Genomic DNA, 17,710 nt, shown 5'->3' with positions numbered 1-17,710 from the left:
AATTTTCCCACAGACAAATACGTAAATGTATATGATAAGTAAGATATTCCATGTGTCTCGTGAAATAGCATGTTTTTCTCATCTTGTCACAGGGAAGAGGTAGATATTTTCACTCGACACATGGAATATCCTCCATATATTAACCCCAATGCCCAAGAATATACATTGAAGTGCAGGGTATATTTTAATATCTCCTTTCCCCCATCACTTGATAAGAGTAGCGTGCTATTTCACTTGACACATGGAATATTCTATAAATTATGTATGATGTAAACAATTCATTCTTCAAGGACACCCACGAATATTAAAGCAACTCTCAGGTCTCTTCCTGAGCTGAAAAGGGATAGAGACTGCTTAGAGGGGGCTGAGAGTGGAATGAGGTGAATGTTTTATTCAATAAATGCTCTGCAGTCAGCAACTATGTTTCAGTTCTACATTTAATTTGATAAGCGCATGCAGTTCGTTAAACTTTTAAAATCCAAACTCAGTGTGTGTTGACATGTAGGTTCACTTGTGATGATCAGGTTTTAGATAATGGAAATTGCCCACAGTTTAATTCTATAGTTCCATGTTAAGTCAAACATTCCTTTGTATTGTCAGTGCAGATTTTACAAAGTGCTGTTAAAAGAACCTTGCACGTAGGACAATATTTAGTTTATTCCTGAAACTTTGTGTTTTTGTTTGGAGGTTTTACATCTGTAATTATTCTGTTTCCTGGCTTTTGTTATTACTTTCAGAAGCAGAAATTGACAAAAATGTTTTCACGTTCCACTTCCCCTTTGTATGGACATTTTCAATTTATGTCACAGACTGAATTATTTCATCGAATCTCCAGTGGAATGGAAATTTGTTTTTTGTATGTGTTTCATTACACGGAGTCAAGCATTTGTCACCCACACTTGCCAACTCTCGGGGCACACTGACCCAGGATAGTGTCAAGTATTCCGTGTATTCCAACAATTCTGGTATGGAGATCCTTATTGCCCAGAATCTCCAGGGATAGCCACAGCTTGCTATTATTCGTTTATTCGTTCACAATCATCTTGCAGAAGCAATGGAGTCAACTGACTGTAAAGTCCAGTTTCCACCAGGGCCCTGTTTTGCAAAAAGATAATAGGGCTACGATTGATGTACATGCATGTTCAAGTATGAGAGTTAAGATCACCTGATGATGCCAGGTGTTTGCTAATAATAGCATGGATTTATTTCAAAACTTGTCTATGAACCCCAAGATTATAAACAGTAAACATGTCCACATGTTATTATTGAGAGGTTTTCCTGATGGCGATATGTTGAAGTTCACACAAATTGCTCATTACTTGGTCAATTGGGCCATCTTGGAATGTTTCACTTGCACATTATGAGTTAAGAGAGCATGTCAACTTTGTTATGGATTCTTGATATTTCAGTGTAAAGATTCCACAGTTATAATTTGAAAGTTGGCGTGCACGAGAATCTGTACTTTACTGAGAATGTGTTTTATCATCCAAAACTGGCCCCCACAGGAGATATCACTTGGATGAGATCAAGCGATATCTACACTGTAGATATCGCTGCAATGAAATCACATCACAATGCTTTGCAGACCATTGTGACGTCACTGGTTACCATGACGTCACAATCAAATGACATCACTAATGGCTTTGCTACTGAAGCTGTTAGCAGTACTTTTTTCACCAAGCCTCGGAATTTTTCCACTTTTATCAACAAGTGTTGATATATTTGATATAAAAAAAACACTCGGGTGAGATTCTCTATATCCCAAATATAACATTTGTTACAACTTAAATGAAATGAAAACTTCATTCAGTGGACTTTGTAAACAGCATCAATAGATTCATTTTTCATTTAAGTAGGTTTGCTGTAAAGGATCATTATGAATATGCATATGTACTAATGAGAAATTTAACGATATTCAATTTGAAATCAAAAGAGTCAAGACTTATCCCTTAACTTGATAGTCTGATCCTGGGATTCAAACCAAGAACTTAATTACCTTCACATCTCGGACACCTTGTCCACATGACCAGATGGTGACTCAGGAATACACTGTTGGTTTCATCAGGCCTAACTGTACTCTGGTATCCAGTGTGCATTGTTTTCCAATTTGTCACGTGCCACAGTTTGGGTGAAGGTGTATAAAGTGTTTTCATTACCTTGCCTGTTATTTTGCCTTTCATCATAGCCAGGGTTAAACAAACATCGAAATTTTACTGGATCCAGGTGTAAATTGACTTTCAGTTACATTAACATAAAGTGATTAACATTCTCTGTCCTGAATTACATGACACCTCTTTCCTGAATTTTGTATCACCTCAATCACATCCCATCACATCACATCACATCACCTCACATCACCTCACCTCCATCACATCACCGTGTATCACACCACATCACCTCACCTCACTTCCATCACATCTCATCACATCACCTCGCTCACATCACCTCGTATAACCTCACCTCACCTCACCTCACCTCACCTCCATCACCTCACCTCGCATCACCTCACCTCACCTCACCTCCATCACATCACCTTGTATCACACCACATCACCTCGCCTCAACTCACCTCACATCACCTCCATCACATCTCATCACATCACCTCGCTCACCTCACCTCACCTCCATCACATCACCTCGCACCACCTCACCTTACCTCACCTCCATCACATCACATCAATCACCTCACCTCACCTCCATCACATCACCTTGTATCACACCACATCATTTCACCTCACCTCACCTCACCTCCATCACATCTCATCACATCACCTTGCACCACCTTACCTCACCTCACCTCCATCACATCACATCAATCACCTCACCTCACCTCCATCACATCACATCACATCACCTCGCATCACATCACCTCACCTCACCTCACCTCACCTCACCTCACCTTGTATCACAACACATCACCTCACCTCACCTCCATCACCTCACCTCACCTCACCTCACCTCACCACATGGACATCATGGAACCAGTCATGAGGTTGTTAAAGTATCCACTGAGTCTACTCTGAGTTCAGTGTACAATAAAAGGCAATAACCAATATGATTACGGTATTTACTTTCCAAATATATTTGAATTACTGTTGTTCACTTAGATGATTTTGAGTCCTTTTCTGTTTGTACATTGTCATAATGTTACAGAAGCACAGATGACAGGTCCTCAGCACCAGTGATGAATTTGTCCAACTTGTAACTAATACTGTTCATGGCCATCCAGACAGTGGTGACTTGTTAAATACCTCTGTCAGCATACTAATGCACATGGTATTAGATTTTAATTCACTATATTATAATGAAACCCAAGTCATTTTCTTCTGTAAAATACCATTTTCCATCTTTTAATATTTCAAGCGTAACAATTGGTTTTAAAATGTAATAGAATGAAACGGTTATTAAGTGAGAAATCAGTTTTGTTTCTTAAACAAATTAGCTATTTCCTAATATACAAGGTGTTGAAAGTCAAGATCAGAGAATTCAACCATATTTCTTTTAAGTTAAGTCTCTCTTTTCTTTTATCAAGCATAACAATTGGCTTTAGACATTGACACAATGAAAAGGCTATTAAGGAAGAAATCCTTGTGTTTCTTTAAACAAATTAGCTATTAATGCAGTGACTGACAGGAGAACAAAACTGCCAGCATCATAAATAACTTGTCACTTTCATCCAAGTAGTGACGAAAGACTGTCACAAGTGATGTGGGCATGAAATGGCGTAAAGGCAAGGTTATCTTTGATGGTGATCCAATCTTGAAAGATGTGTACATCACATTACTTGCTAATCATTCTGAAAACACCGTCCTTGCTGGCCTTCAGTGATAAACTCACATTCCCTTCACAGATGCTATAGAATGACGGAATTGAGAGAGGCATGTATTTAGGATCGGAAATTGCTTGTTTGGCAAGGACATGCTCCATTTCTGAGTTTTCACTTCAAAGGAAGAAGGCTGTGTTTGAATATCGACCACAACCAGTTATTTCTATGAGCCTCCACTTGTTACAGGCAGCTGGTAGAGATTGGATGTTTCTTAGTAGACATCAGTGGTGCCATATTTAGGGAAGATAAGATGTTCAATTACTTGAAATGTTTTTATGAAGTATATCAGTTCTTTTGCTGCCGCTTTAAGTTTATCATCCTTTGGGAGAATTCACATGCATATGCTAGTAGTATCTATCACTGATGCCACAGTGGTACCATATTAAGAGAATAGAAGATGTTCCAATACTTGAATTTTTTTATGAAGTATATCAGTTCTTTTGCTGCCTCTTCAGTATTCACTGGAAGGATCTGTCACTGATGCTTTAGAATGTACAAAAGGTGCTTTGTTCTAGCAATACATGTCCAACTTCTTAGAGAGGCATTTAGAAGTTAGAGTACTAAGTAAGGATAAGGTATATGGACGGACAACTTCTTCATGACAATTTTGAATGATATTTCGGAGTAGGTTCTAACACAGTCACTTGCTTGATAACAGTGCAAGAACCTACACTGCTCCTAATTGTCATAAAGAAGTTGTTCATCCCTATATCTTATCCTTCCTTCAGACATGTCCAATCAGTTTTGTTGTCTTTATAGAGATATTATATGTATCAGGTTTTATCATCTAGACTGGGGGCACGGGTGGCCCAGTCATCTAAGGCGCCGCGATTCGCTGTCCAGAGTTGCGTCCCCTGGACATGACAGAAACCTATGATTGTGGGTTCGAATCCCGGTCCACCCCAATTATGTTTCTAGGTTTGTCAGCACCATACCCATGCTTGTGGGTTTCACCAAAGTGGTAAACGTCTGAGACCTGCATCACTTCGGGCTTTCCTCCCACATTAAGCTGACATGCCGTGATAAAACTGAAATACTGTTAAAAGCGGCGTTAAACCAAACTCACTCACTCACTTACTCACTCACTATCATCTCGACTGTATGATAAGAGCAACTTTCCTTCTTATGTCAAGCAATATTCCAGCAGCCTTTGGTGTCGACATGTCAGAATTTAACCCAAGAAAAATTTGTGTCTTCAAATGTATGTCATATTTGTTGCAATATCCAAATGATTGTCAGTTTTTAAGCTACCCTCCCCAAGGATGCAAAACTGTCACATGAGTTAATCATATGAATTTTAAGCTTCCGAACCTTCGTAGTTTCTCTTATGATTCATGACTTCCTTTTGATATGGCAAGTACATCCATGGAGACTTGAAGGTGATGGTTGCATTGAAAAGTTCACTTTCCGGATCACTGGCATCCAATGCTCTTCTATATGTAGAAGACATGGGCATGATACAAGTCTCGAATATATGCATTCGTATGAATAATACTGAGTTAGAATAGACATTTAGATGCCACAAAATGACAAAAACATTCACAAGAGTAAGCATACAGACTGTTTAAACATTCACACAGACACAATAAACAAGAAAGACACAGTATGCATTGTCACAAGTAAACATTCATAGATAGAATAAACATTCACACAGACACAATTAACATTAACATTTGCACAGACACAAAAACAAGAAAGACATTTATGCATTGCCCCAAGTAAACATGCATTCAAAGACAGAATAAACATTCACATAGACACAATAAACATTTACACAGACACAAAAACAAGAGACATTTATGCATTGCCACAAGTTAACATTCACAGACACAATAAACATTTCACACAGACACAATAAACATTCACACAGACACAATAAACATTCACACAGACACAATAAACATGGGCAAGTCATGCAAGACAGTCATACATGCTTTCATTGAAATAAACATCAAAACTCCGAATTATCACACCGTTCATACATAATGACAAAGGAACGTATTCACACAAACAAGTAAACACACACAGCCAGACACAATCAATGAGGATCGACGGGGCAGATATGAACTCAAGCCAAAATGTAAACATTTAACCAGACCAACAACAATGTGTTTCCTACTATTATGTACTAACATTGTCTGTAGTAGTAGGAACATTGTCTGTCTAAGTTTCATGTGTAATTTGAGCAAACACGTCTTTTTCATCCAAAACAAGATGTCAAAATCGGTTCATTTCATCACAACATTTTAAATGTTATCTCTTTACATTTTCGTAATTTGAAATGGTTTAGTCTCCTTGTCTATATGTATAATGAACAGGTACTGCATTAAACTTTATTGTAAGAGTGAACTCAAAATCAATGTTCGATGTTCCGAAATGTATGCCATGCAATGACAAAGGCGTCAATTTCACCATGTAAACATGACTCGGTTGGACCATTAGGTGCAGTCGGTCATCATGTTTGCATGTTTTCCAGTGAGAGCTGTTTCATTTACTGTCAGATTGTGACAGACATGAGTGACGTTGACTGCGTATAATGGAATAACATTCCCATTGAATTTAGATTTACTGTCACACTTTAACTTAATGTAGTTGAGTTGGTGTGTTTGGAACTAGGTGAATGTGTTTGATGTCTTGCAATTACATGCTGTTTGAATGTGAACATGGTAAATGGTCTCTTTGAGAATACTGCTTTAGTTGACAATCCTATTAAATGAAAACGCTTTTAGAACAGTTTACAAATCAATGCTGGTTCTGGTGTACTAGGCCTTAAAATGATTTTTGGGGAAAGGTAAGGTTTGAGATTACTACATTTATATGTTTAACAAATAATGTTTGCTATCAATGACAGCTAACATAAATACAATCCATAACAATTCAGTACATTGTATGAAAAGGAAATATGTGACAATCCTGAATTATTATAAGTACTTGTATTTCTATAACAATTGAGAATACATAGATTCCAGCTTTATACTGTACCACACTGAATGACAAGAGGGATGATTTTGATTATCCGATTGTGAATTTTCCCTTCATGTCGAGCAAAGCACAGTCAACTTTTTTGGTTGAGTACATTTACTCAAATTTCATGGAAAGACACATTTTGCTTACAACTAACCTTTTTAGTCAAGGTTTCAACATCAAAGTCCTGTTTGAAAACAGCAACTAAATCCTACCCATCATCATAAGAAATTCTTGGAAAAAACAGAGTCTATTTTATGATTCCAGCTATATCGTAAGCATGTGTTTATGTCTGACTATCAAATACTGTTTGTAGAAATGTGGGCATTTCCTGCCCCACCAGTGGCACCCAACAAACACATGCAAAGCCATATCAATTGCTTACCTGAAAAAACAGGGAAACATATAGTGATGTCAAAATAGAGAATTGCACCAGACATCATTTTTGTCACTTTAAAATGTCCTCCACAAGTCTACCCTAAACCCTTTTGAATTTTGTAACCCTGATCAAAGAACTTTTGAGCAAGAGTGAAATGATGCTCTTTGAAATATTTGTAGAAAAAGCATGTTAGGTTGACCATCAAATCTTGTTAAATGGAGACACCAAAGGCTAGACCTGTTGGAATATTAACTATTTGAAAGTTGAAGTCATCCCTCTTGATAAAACCTCAACACTCTGAATCTCTATGCACATATCTAAACATGAAACTGGCCTCTATGTGTCTAGCTGAGGTGGGTACATCAGAGGAAGGGAACTGGCTATTTGACAATTATTGAACAACATCAGATCATTGATCTACATGAGCTTAAGTTAAGCTTCTTGGTCAAATTCCCTTCTTTTGATTTTTCCAACCTGAGCAGAAATTCTGATTCATATGCATAAATATGATGTCAAGGCAAGACAATAATTCATCTTCATATCCACCAAAATAGATTCCATTGGCCGTAAAAGGCAAAATAGCAGTGAAAATTATAGGAATGGATCACTGAAAATGAGTGCTGAGACCGCATGTTCATGAAAAGTGTCATCTTCCCAAGGCAAGGGAGTTAACAAACTGTAAAAGTTCAGTTTCCACCCTTGCCGAACTAGGCTGGAATTCCTGGGTTGGATTGTAGCGCCACCAGTGGTTATTAAGAGTTATGTCCCTTATAAGCCTCTCCTATTGACCAATGCATCAAATCGTGTGAGCACCTTGATTAAAAACGTGTAAAGACTTGGAAAATATCTGTTGACAACGAGTTGGCTGTGCACATGCTTTAAGAATCCTGCAATCGACCGAAATCTGCACGACAGTTTACTTACCGGATTTCGATTTTGGTGCGCGACTTTGATTGGACTATGCATAGACTCGTTAGTCCAGCCAAAATGTAACTCCATAATAACAGCCTGGTTCGGGAAGGGTGGAAACTGGACTTTTATAGTCAGTTAACTCCCTTGACTTGGGAAGATGGAAAAGTGTAAGCATATCAGCTTTACTGGTCTCATCCACCATTCATGCAATTTGCATAACAATGTAAGTATAATTGTTTGCATAAATCAGCAGGGAGGGGATCACAGTTAGTGCCGATGGAGATGCCTACGTATTGCCTTAATATGCTATTCCAAAATTTCACTCATGGTTTTCTCAGAATAGTTCAGATGACATTTGCTTTCATTTTTGACAAATTGTCCTGAACCTTTAAAGATATGGATGTAAGTCATTCCAGAAGTTTTGTTGTAGACATTTATAAAACTTTACTAAGTATGACATGTCATGATGTTCGATGTTATATAGTTATATAACCTTCACATGGATTTTTCACACTTTCACTGCTGCTTACTTTTGAGGATCAGAATCTTGTCTGGCGCTCTGCATTAAGGGGCTAAAACAAGGGCTGGTCAGTTCTGAGTCAGTATACTGGGTCTGAGTGGGGTATTCGTGTTAAATTGCGGCAGGGTACCTCAGTGGGCAAGCACTATAGAATAGGCATTAATTCAGACTAGTACAAACAGTCACACACACACACACACACACACACACACACACACATTGCATGCACATTGCTATAGAAGTGTAATAATCTTTAAACCCCATTTCACCTCACCTCACCTCACCTCAACACTTCATGAAAACTTGGTATTACTGAATTTTAGTGATCCATTCGTATAAATTGTTTGATAGACATTTCTTAGAGTCATCCATTCATATTGTTTTCCTCTTTCCTCTTATGCACTTTGGAATCTGTTTCGCACATATTCAGGAATGAAATTCTCCTTCGTTTTGCATAATTTGCAAAAATAGTTAAATTTCAATCTTAGCTACAGGGGTTATGAATTATTAACATTTCCCAAAAGTGCATGCGCTCAGAAGTCACAGCTTCATTACTGTGCTCTAGTTTAGTGCAATAGTTATTATGTTGGTGTTGAGAGCTTATGATACAGAAAAAGTGACGGAATTATTAAATGGAAAAAAATGTTTACATTTTCTTCCATCGTGATATGGTATGGATTCAGGTGGATAAATGAATCAGTATAAAAAAATCTGTTTTTGAGCAGGATGGTAATTTGGGGTTGACAGGAGATGAAAAACACACAAAATAATGCAGACAGCCTAAGACTTGTTCAATCTTATCCTCCAAAACCCTCCCTTACCTGATCATGTGGTAATATACACAGATTATTGCGTGTGCGGTGGCAGAGAAAGGTGTCATTAAGTATGAGATATGGATGGTATTTATCTCGAGATTATTAACACGGGTCTGTTCATGATATAACTAAACCTAGCTCATTATATTTTTACTCATCTTAATGAAGACTGAATATTTGCACTTGAGTTCCTTAAAAGCTACCTAAAAAGCAATTACATTTCATGGTTAATTAAGGATTTTTTTCAGGTTTGAAATTTTGCTCTTATGAGATGCAGTAATTCATCTTGGATTCAGGATAATAAGATTCTTTTTTGTTTTGGGGTTTTTTTTGGTCGGGGGAAATTACATCAAGGCCTGGCTTTAGTTTGTCATGATTGCAGGTCAGAGTAGATCCACAGTGTCGATAATTGGCCGAGACGGATCTGGATTACATTGATATATTCAAGCTTGATTGATTCTATACATTTATTATACAGGTTCTGTGTCAGGTCAACTCGGGGGGGAATTTTACGGTCACATGGTGAATATGTTGACACAAATCATTTGAGACTAGGCCATGATTAAACAAATGAATGGCTCCGTCAGCAGAGTTGTCCACCTATGCCTCAGTTAACACCAGGCAAGGCAATCCACACTGTAACATCAAGGCAAATTAATTTGGTCTTTAAGACTGACATTCAGAGAGAGAGAGTGCTTTGTTTTTGATTGGATTTATTGATTAACAGCCATGGAATAGATGTATGCTGTCACAAAAAAATCAAAGTCTACTGATTGTGCAATCCATCTGTCTAGCAGAGTGGGATCCATTAGGGTTGCGGAGAGGTCTTCACAGATGGTATATATGTGATATTAAGTCTTCAACCATTTAGTTTGCTCTGTTAGTTTTGGGGAGTATGTGTTTTTTAAACAAATTAAATACCAGAAATCTTTAACACTGCTGACAAAATAATTGTCGTTTCTTCACAGTAACAAAAACGACATTAACTTAACGTTTATTATGAGCAGCAAATTCTGTAAAAGCATATTACTACTGGTGGCTGAAAAAAGAGCCTTGAAGTTGATTCAAGATCAGGAAGACCTAAACTGCTACCACTAGGGAAAATGTTGATAAAATACATGATATGTGTATGGATGATCATAACCCTCAACACATCACAGAGCCACACAGGAGGCATTTGTCATGAGTGAGTTGAGAGCATTCTGAGGAATGAAGTGGGCATGACAAAGGTTTCAGCATGCTGGGTTCAAGGGTTTGAAGCTGATTTTGTTGATTGATTTGTAAACAGTTTGAGGCTTGTTGTCAAAGCAGTTAATACATCTAATGTCGCCTCCGAAGAAGATTGCAAAGTCTTTTCCATCAGCAGGCAAGGTGGTAGAAAGGAATCCTTCTGGGGGACTACCTCCCCCCAAAATAGACCATAAATGGCCAGTTCTATGCTTCTACATTTTGGCAACTGTGTGAGAATATGAAGGCGAAATGTCATGGAAAACTGACTAAAGGTGTGTTGTTTCACCAGGACAATGCACATGTGCACAACTGTTGTTGCCATGGCTACAATGCATGATTGTGGCTTTGAACTCACCGAACATCCTCCATATACACCACTTGGCTCTTGTCATATTTCTACCTCTTCCCAAACTTGAAGAAAGAACTGTCTGGCAAGCATTATTCAAATGATGATGATGACGATGATGTCTTTTCTGCTTTGAACGACCTTTTACACCTCAAGGAAGAAGCCTTCTACACCAGTGAGATCCAGATATTACAGATTTGTCTGCAGAAGTGTGTGGATGTCAGAAGGGATTATGTTGAAACATAATCAGCAACCAATTCCTTTCTAGCAGTCCTTCATAGTAAGGCTCAGAACTTTTAAGCCATCCTTTGGAAGATACCAAATGACAGTTCTCCTGTCACAGTCACGGTGTCAGGGTATGAACTGTTACCCTCCCTGACTACCCATGGTGATGAGAAAACAACAGAGCCTGTAAATATTTCCTATTATTAAAGAGACAGGACATGGTCTGTTCTGTAGGTTTGTTTGTAATCAATATGCCCCCCACCCCCCCCGGGGCTTATACAGCTTTGCTCGCCTCATTCCACGAGAGAATATTTCTGCTCAAGCGACCACGCTGCAGGTGTAGTCTTATCACATGACCAGACTTTTCTCTTATTTGTAAACAAAGGCACTTATTCTGAAACAATAACAGATGGGCCTAATGCAAGCCTTTCAGTGCAATTTACATATTGTTTTTCATAATAAAATATAGTTATGCTACTACAACTGTGACAGTCAGGTGCATGACAATATGTCTTCACACAAAGTTACCACTTTCTCTCCGTAGGTCGTTGATGACAGCACATCGAGGATAAACACTCAAATTAATATAGTTTTTCACATTTTAGGATATTATAAGAATGGAAGTTAAGCATTTCATGAGATATGTTTATCTAAATGTGTAGACTCGTCCAAAATGAAACAGATGAAAAACACATGAGCTATGCTGTGCAAGATGTGATGATGTCATAGAGGTGCTTGGCTAGATGCAAGGAACTCTGGGTAGGAGAGATATATTGGCTTAATACAAGCAAGTCATTTTTATATTGTAATCTATGCTCTTGTAAACACTAGCTTCTAATCTAATCAAGCTGGCAATTTGTATTTTGTAACTCATCCATACGAAAAACACACTGGCTTTCTCTTCAATTTGCTTTAATAAAAAACCAAGGCTGAAGCCAGTTTACCCTTGCATTGTTGGCTTCGCTTTGTGGAGCCCTATTGTTTGAAAAACTTGGGGATATAACGATTTCCATGTCTGTCTTTCTATACAGATCAGTCTCATGGGGAACTGGTGCCTTTTGATGATTTGGGATTTTTATTCTATATATTTTGTCTTGTTTTCATGATTTTTCTTGATGAAAACAAGTGGTTTTCCATTTCCAAGCAGAACTCCAAAACCATTTCTTGTTGAAACTTGCTATTTGGTTCAGGCAAGGAGGCAGATCTAGAACTGGTGCCTTTTGATGATTATTTTTATTTTTTAACATGATGACAAGATGGACTTTTACTGAAAAAGAGGGTAGTGCTTGTTTCTAGAGCAGATCTCATTATCATTATTTATTTTTTTTCAAGGTGAGTTGTTGGACTAAAGTGAAAATGGGGTTAGATTTTTTTTCCGGAGCAAAACTCCAAAACGTTTTTATATTTCTGGATGAAACTTGCTATGCAGATCAGTCCAGTGTTGAAGTGGTGCCTTTTGATGATTTGGGATTTGGAAAAATACTGAACAGCATTATCCTTTTTTTCACTGAACTGAAGGTGTCCAATGGCAATGAACCGAAAGTGGAATAAGTAGCCAAACGCCATTTCCAAATTGCACCAGACATGTTGGTTGGGGGGGGGGGGGGGGAGGGGGTTATATCCTCTCCTAATGACTCTTGTTTGGAGTTGAGAATTGAAAGGGCATGTGACATGACACTTTGAATTATTGCATGATTTATGAACACACAGAACCGTCAACTTACTGTCCCATTAAGTATTAAAATAGTGTTTACCAGCAAACTTATCAGCACTATACAAGTAAGTTTTAATTTCTGTTATCTGAAACTGAAATATAGGAATACTAAACATTTATAAACATCTGATGACAATAATTTATTTATTCTGTTTCTTTATCAGTGGATTAAAACTAATCATAACAAATGAAGGGGCAATAGATCCCTATTCTTTAAATGGCGGAAAAATTGAAAGCGCTAAAGTCTTTTTACTTTGCACTGAGAGCATTGAAAAAGTTTTTATTCAATGCCAGAATGCTTGTGACGTCAGCACAACATGGACACTTTGACAAGACAAGAAATGTATGAGTGATGTGAAACACAGTGCAATAGAAGAGGTAAGATTTAATGTAGCCATTGCAAAGAAATAAATAAAAATAAATATAAGACAAGAAATGTATGATTGATGTGAAACACAGTGCAATAGAGGAGGTAAGATTTAATGTAGCCATTGCAAATGAATAAATAAAAATAAATTGATACAGTATAACAGTGTAATTGCTGATGGCATTGATTTTCTCATTGAAATTTGACATGATAGTTGGCATTTGGGAGTAGGTATTCTATATGGCATTTCAGTACTCCGGGTGTATTTGTATATTGAAAGGGGAGTTAAATAGGGTTAGCTTCTATACTCTGTCAACTTTCTTGGAAGCAATTTCCAGTATATTTTAAGTAGCCACTATCACTGAGCTCCATCTTATCCATTTCCTGGATAAACAATGCTACAAAGGACTTATATTGAGAAATTAGAAATAGAAACCACAAGATCATTGTTTTCAATTTATTTTTTGTGGACAATACAGTGTAAATTGTTAATTTTTGTTTTCTGCAGTTCTTGGGACTATTCATTAATTACACTGAATGATTGCAATATGGATTATGTTTGACAGTAAAATGGATCATTCCTAACCACATTGTCAAAATACTAATATTATATTTTAAATAATTACATGCGAATAAGAAGTAAATAAGCATGATTGCCCAATTGTATTTAAATGACAGTGATTACTCCCTTGTAGACAGAAGACGGGTGCTTCCCGAAGCAATTATGATCATCTTTGAATCTGATTACCAAGCTTCTATTTAGATACAATATTGCTTGTGTCAGTTTTCAAGAAATTGGAAAAAGGAAAGGAAGATAGATTGCTGTTAATAAAAACGACATAAAACCATTTCAAGAATCATAAAAATCTCTACTAAAACCAGAATCCATTGTATATTTCCAACATCTTATTAGCATGGTATATGAATAATTATGAAATCGTGATTATACTAGGTGTTCACAAAAAAAGTTAGCGTATCCTGCCCCACTGGTTGGGCAAACACATGCAAAGGAAAGTCAATTGTTCACCTGAAAAACTATTCTAAAAGGAAGCAGGGGAAATTTTGTATAATATGTGTTGAGAATACCATACATCCATAGCACCAAAATAAGCGCCCTGGTCACTTAGAAAATTTAGAAAGGAGAAAACTTTTTGAAACTATACACAAGTTAGGTTGGTTGTCAGAGATTGGTATAGACTAGATTTAGTTCAAACGTCCATTGAAATAAAAAAACCTCTTTTGGTAATTGATACAAGGCAGTGATATACCCCTTCTACACTGCTGTGTTTTCTATAAAAATACCTGTAATTAATATGCAATAAGACATAGGATATTATGCACCGTCATGTCAATATTTGGAGTGAGTGAGTGAGTTGGGTTTAATGCCGCTTTTAACATTATTCCAGTTATGTCAGATTGATGTGGGAGGAAAGCCTGAAGTGATGCAGGTATCAGACGTTCACCACTTCGGTGAAACCCACAAGCACGGGTATGGTGCTGACAAACCTAGAAACATAATCGAGGCGAACCGGGATTTGAAACATAATTGGGGCGCCTTAGACGACTGGGCCACCCGTGCCCCCTAAATATTTGGACATAGTACTGGGCACTAATATGGATTACTTGCAGATTGATCTAGAAGTTGATCAGGGCAACTCCCACTCATCGTATATTTTATATACAACATATCAACATTTTGTACAGCCTCTTGAAAGAAATTAATAAAATGTACAAGCTTTAAGAATATTTACTTGTATTTAAACTCCCTGATTACAATCCAACCTTGGCAAGTCAGACAAGTCAATTTTATTAACAGGGAGGTTACATTTGGTATTTCCTGGATATTCTCACAATTTTCACAATGATTATCTGTAACCAGTGTTCTCCCAGTACCAATTGTCGCATTTCTCCCATTTTTTAATTGGGTAGCCATTGTGTTTGTCTGAGATGCCCAGCTGCATCATAGTGGAATAACTCACTAGACACTTCGTGAAATATAATGTCGCCCAATTTACATCATCAAGTTGCATGCGCATGTTCGAATCTCCCGAAATGACGTCATGGTAGAACAATGTTTTATCATGAAATAAACCACACATCCTTCTTCATTGTCCTTTTTTATTTATTGCGTAGCTCTCTTATATTGATAAGTAGGGTATCCATGATAAACATGTAATCCCATTGGACTAGCATCAGCTAAAGTCTGAACTAGTACAAGCAATCAAACACACACATGCATGCATGTTACTTTATAAAAGTGCAATAATCTTGAACGCAACATGAAACTCCATTTCACCTCATAAGGCTCAGGACAAATCTGGAAGTTTAAACATATGATTAGCAGACCTTGTGATGCATGAACTCACCAAGATTATGGCATCTCGTCAATTTGGTTGACCTTGCCCCATTTATCAACGTCTGAGAGATATGTGCCATAGCTGGTAGATTTGTGGAGGAAATATCACTTGACCCTTTTTATTTTTGAAAACTAAAATGTACATTATGGCCACAGCACAGGGTTGAATGGCGCCAAGTGTTTAGGTTACTGACACTTTCAGAGAACCCTGTGTAATAATCCTGCTATATAAGTACCAACTGATGGACATATCAAAATTACCATCCAGGGATGTTACATTTATGATTAGGTCAAGCACACAAGTGACATTAATCATCCTAATAGCTAGGTTTCTATCTGGTCCAAGAAGTTATTAACACTTTGACTATACAGAAAATCAATGGCTGGTCTGAGTAAGTGGAGGCTTGTGGGAGATGCCACCAATAAGACTCTAATGGCCCTCAGGGTGAGGCAGAGGAGGCGCTAAATGTCACAGTCCTCTTTCCTCACTTCCCAATCTGAGTCCCCTACTATCACCCTCACCATAGACAAAAACTCAATACATCTGTCCCTTAGAGAAGTGTTAGTGATCACTGACCATAGCGGGCACATTTTATAATCATTATTTTCAATCATTTGACAGAGAAATCATTCTCTGTAGATTAGAGTCAGCCTGAAGTTGCCCTGTTCAATAACTCTCAGAGTATGTCCCCTTGGAGAGAGCCTATTGGGCCTATTTGTCTTGGTGGTTTTCCATGTCAGATTTGGTTAAATGAGGAATATCTGTAACTCTATGTTTATGAATGCGATGATGGGAGTGTTTTTTTATTAAGTTATTTTTTTATTAAGTTATTTATATGTCATACTTATTCAGAAACCCGATCTGACTTGGAAAACGTCTTCAGCAACCCAATTGCTTGCCATAAAATGCGACTAATCTTGTTGTAAGAGACGACCAACAGGATAGGGTGGTCAGACTCTGCGACTGGGTTGATGTGTGTCATCATATCCTAATTGCTTAGATCGATGTTCATGATGTCAATCACTGGATTGACTTGATTATGTACGGAATACCGTCACATAGCAGGGATATTGCTGAGTATGATGTTAAACAACAAACAATCAAAACAAAACAAAACAAAAAACAACATATTCAGAAAATGAATTGATATTGTTTTGTAGCTTGTTAAAGGCTCAGGCTTATGAAGGAAAGCAACAGTCAAGAATTGGTTGCCAAGTTTTATACTATTTTTTGTACCTTGTAGGTCATTTTAACAAAACTTATGATACTACAGCCAAACATTCATTCAGAAAACCTTATAATGATAATCCAATGAATTTAAGGACAACCTGATATTTTCATGTGACTATAATTTGTGTGTCATTACATGACAGATTAACTATAGACATATGAAAAATCATGTGGTCTTAAACTTCCTTTGAGTAGAATATTATTATCAGGAAGACTTTTACAGATTTTTTGATGATGGACAGTGTGTGGGTGGCGAGCCTAAGGTGACACTGACGTTTTCCCGTTGTGGAATCCCTTGATGTGTTGCTATCAGATAGGGGTCATTATTTGGGAACTGCCTCCGTGGTCTAGTGGTTAGAGAAATATGGACTGTCATGTAAATGTTTGGACCGGGCGCTAATAAAGATTACTTGCAGATTGGTCTAGAAGTTGATTACCCAGGGCTCTTGTTGTTGGAGCAGGGTGCTTAGTATGGCGAATACAGTATATCACAATGTGTCAGCATAATGTGAAACAAACGCCCATGGTGATGCACTTTGTAGATGTTTACAACATTGGCGAAACCCACAAAGCTCAAAGGACCCCTCTGTAATTTAGTAGATAGAGTGTCAGCCTGGAGAGCAGAAGGCAAGTGGCTCCCTTCCCGGCCACATTAAAGGGATAAAACAAGGACTTGTTGGCTTGGAATCCATATACTGTGCCTGAGCGGGGTATCTATATTAAACTTTGGCATGGTATCTGCGTGTGCTAGCACGATAAAGTCAGTATTAGTGAATGCGTGATGCTACATAGGAGCAATAATCTTGAACTTGCCATAAAACCCCAT

General features: G+C 37.6%; 1 protein-coding gene across 1 annotated transcript in view; it reads left to right on the top strand.

Annotated features, from left to right (window-relative positions):
• LOC139462444 (potassium voltage-gated channel subfamily KQT member 1-like) overlaps window positions 1-17,710 on the top strand; it is a 179,782-nt gene that overhangs the window by 91,499 nt on the left and 70,573 nt on the right. The window lies entirely within an intron of this gene.

This window comes from Haliotis cracherodii, unplaced genomic scaffold, assembly GCF_022045235.1.
Source record: "Haliotis cracherodii isolate W230 unplaced genomic scaffold, xgHalCrac1.p SCAF_1, whole genome shotgun sequence".
Lineage (NCBI taxonomy): Eukaryota > Metazoa > Mollusca > Gastropoda > Lepetellida > Haliotidae > Haliotis > Haliotis cracherodii.
This window is presented reverse-complemented; position numbering and strand designations above follow the sequence as displayed.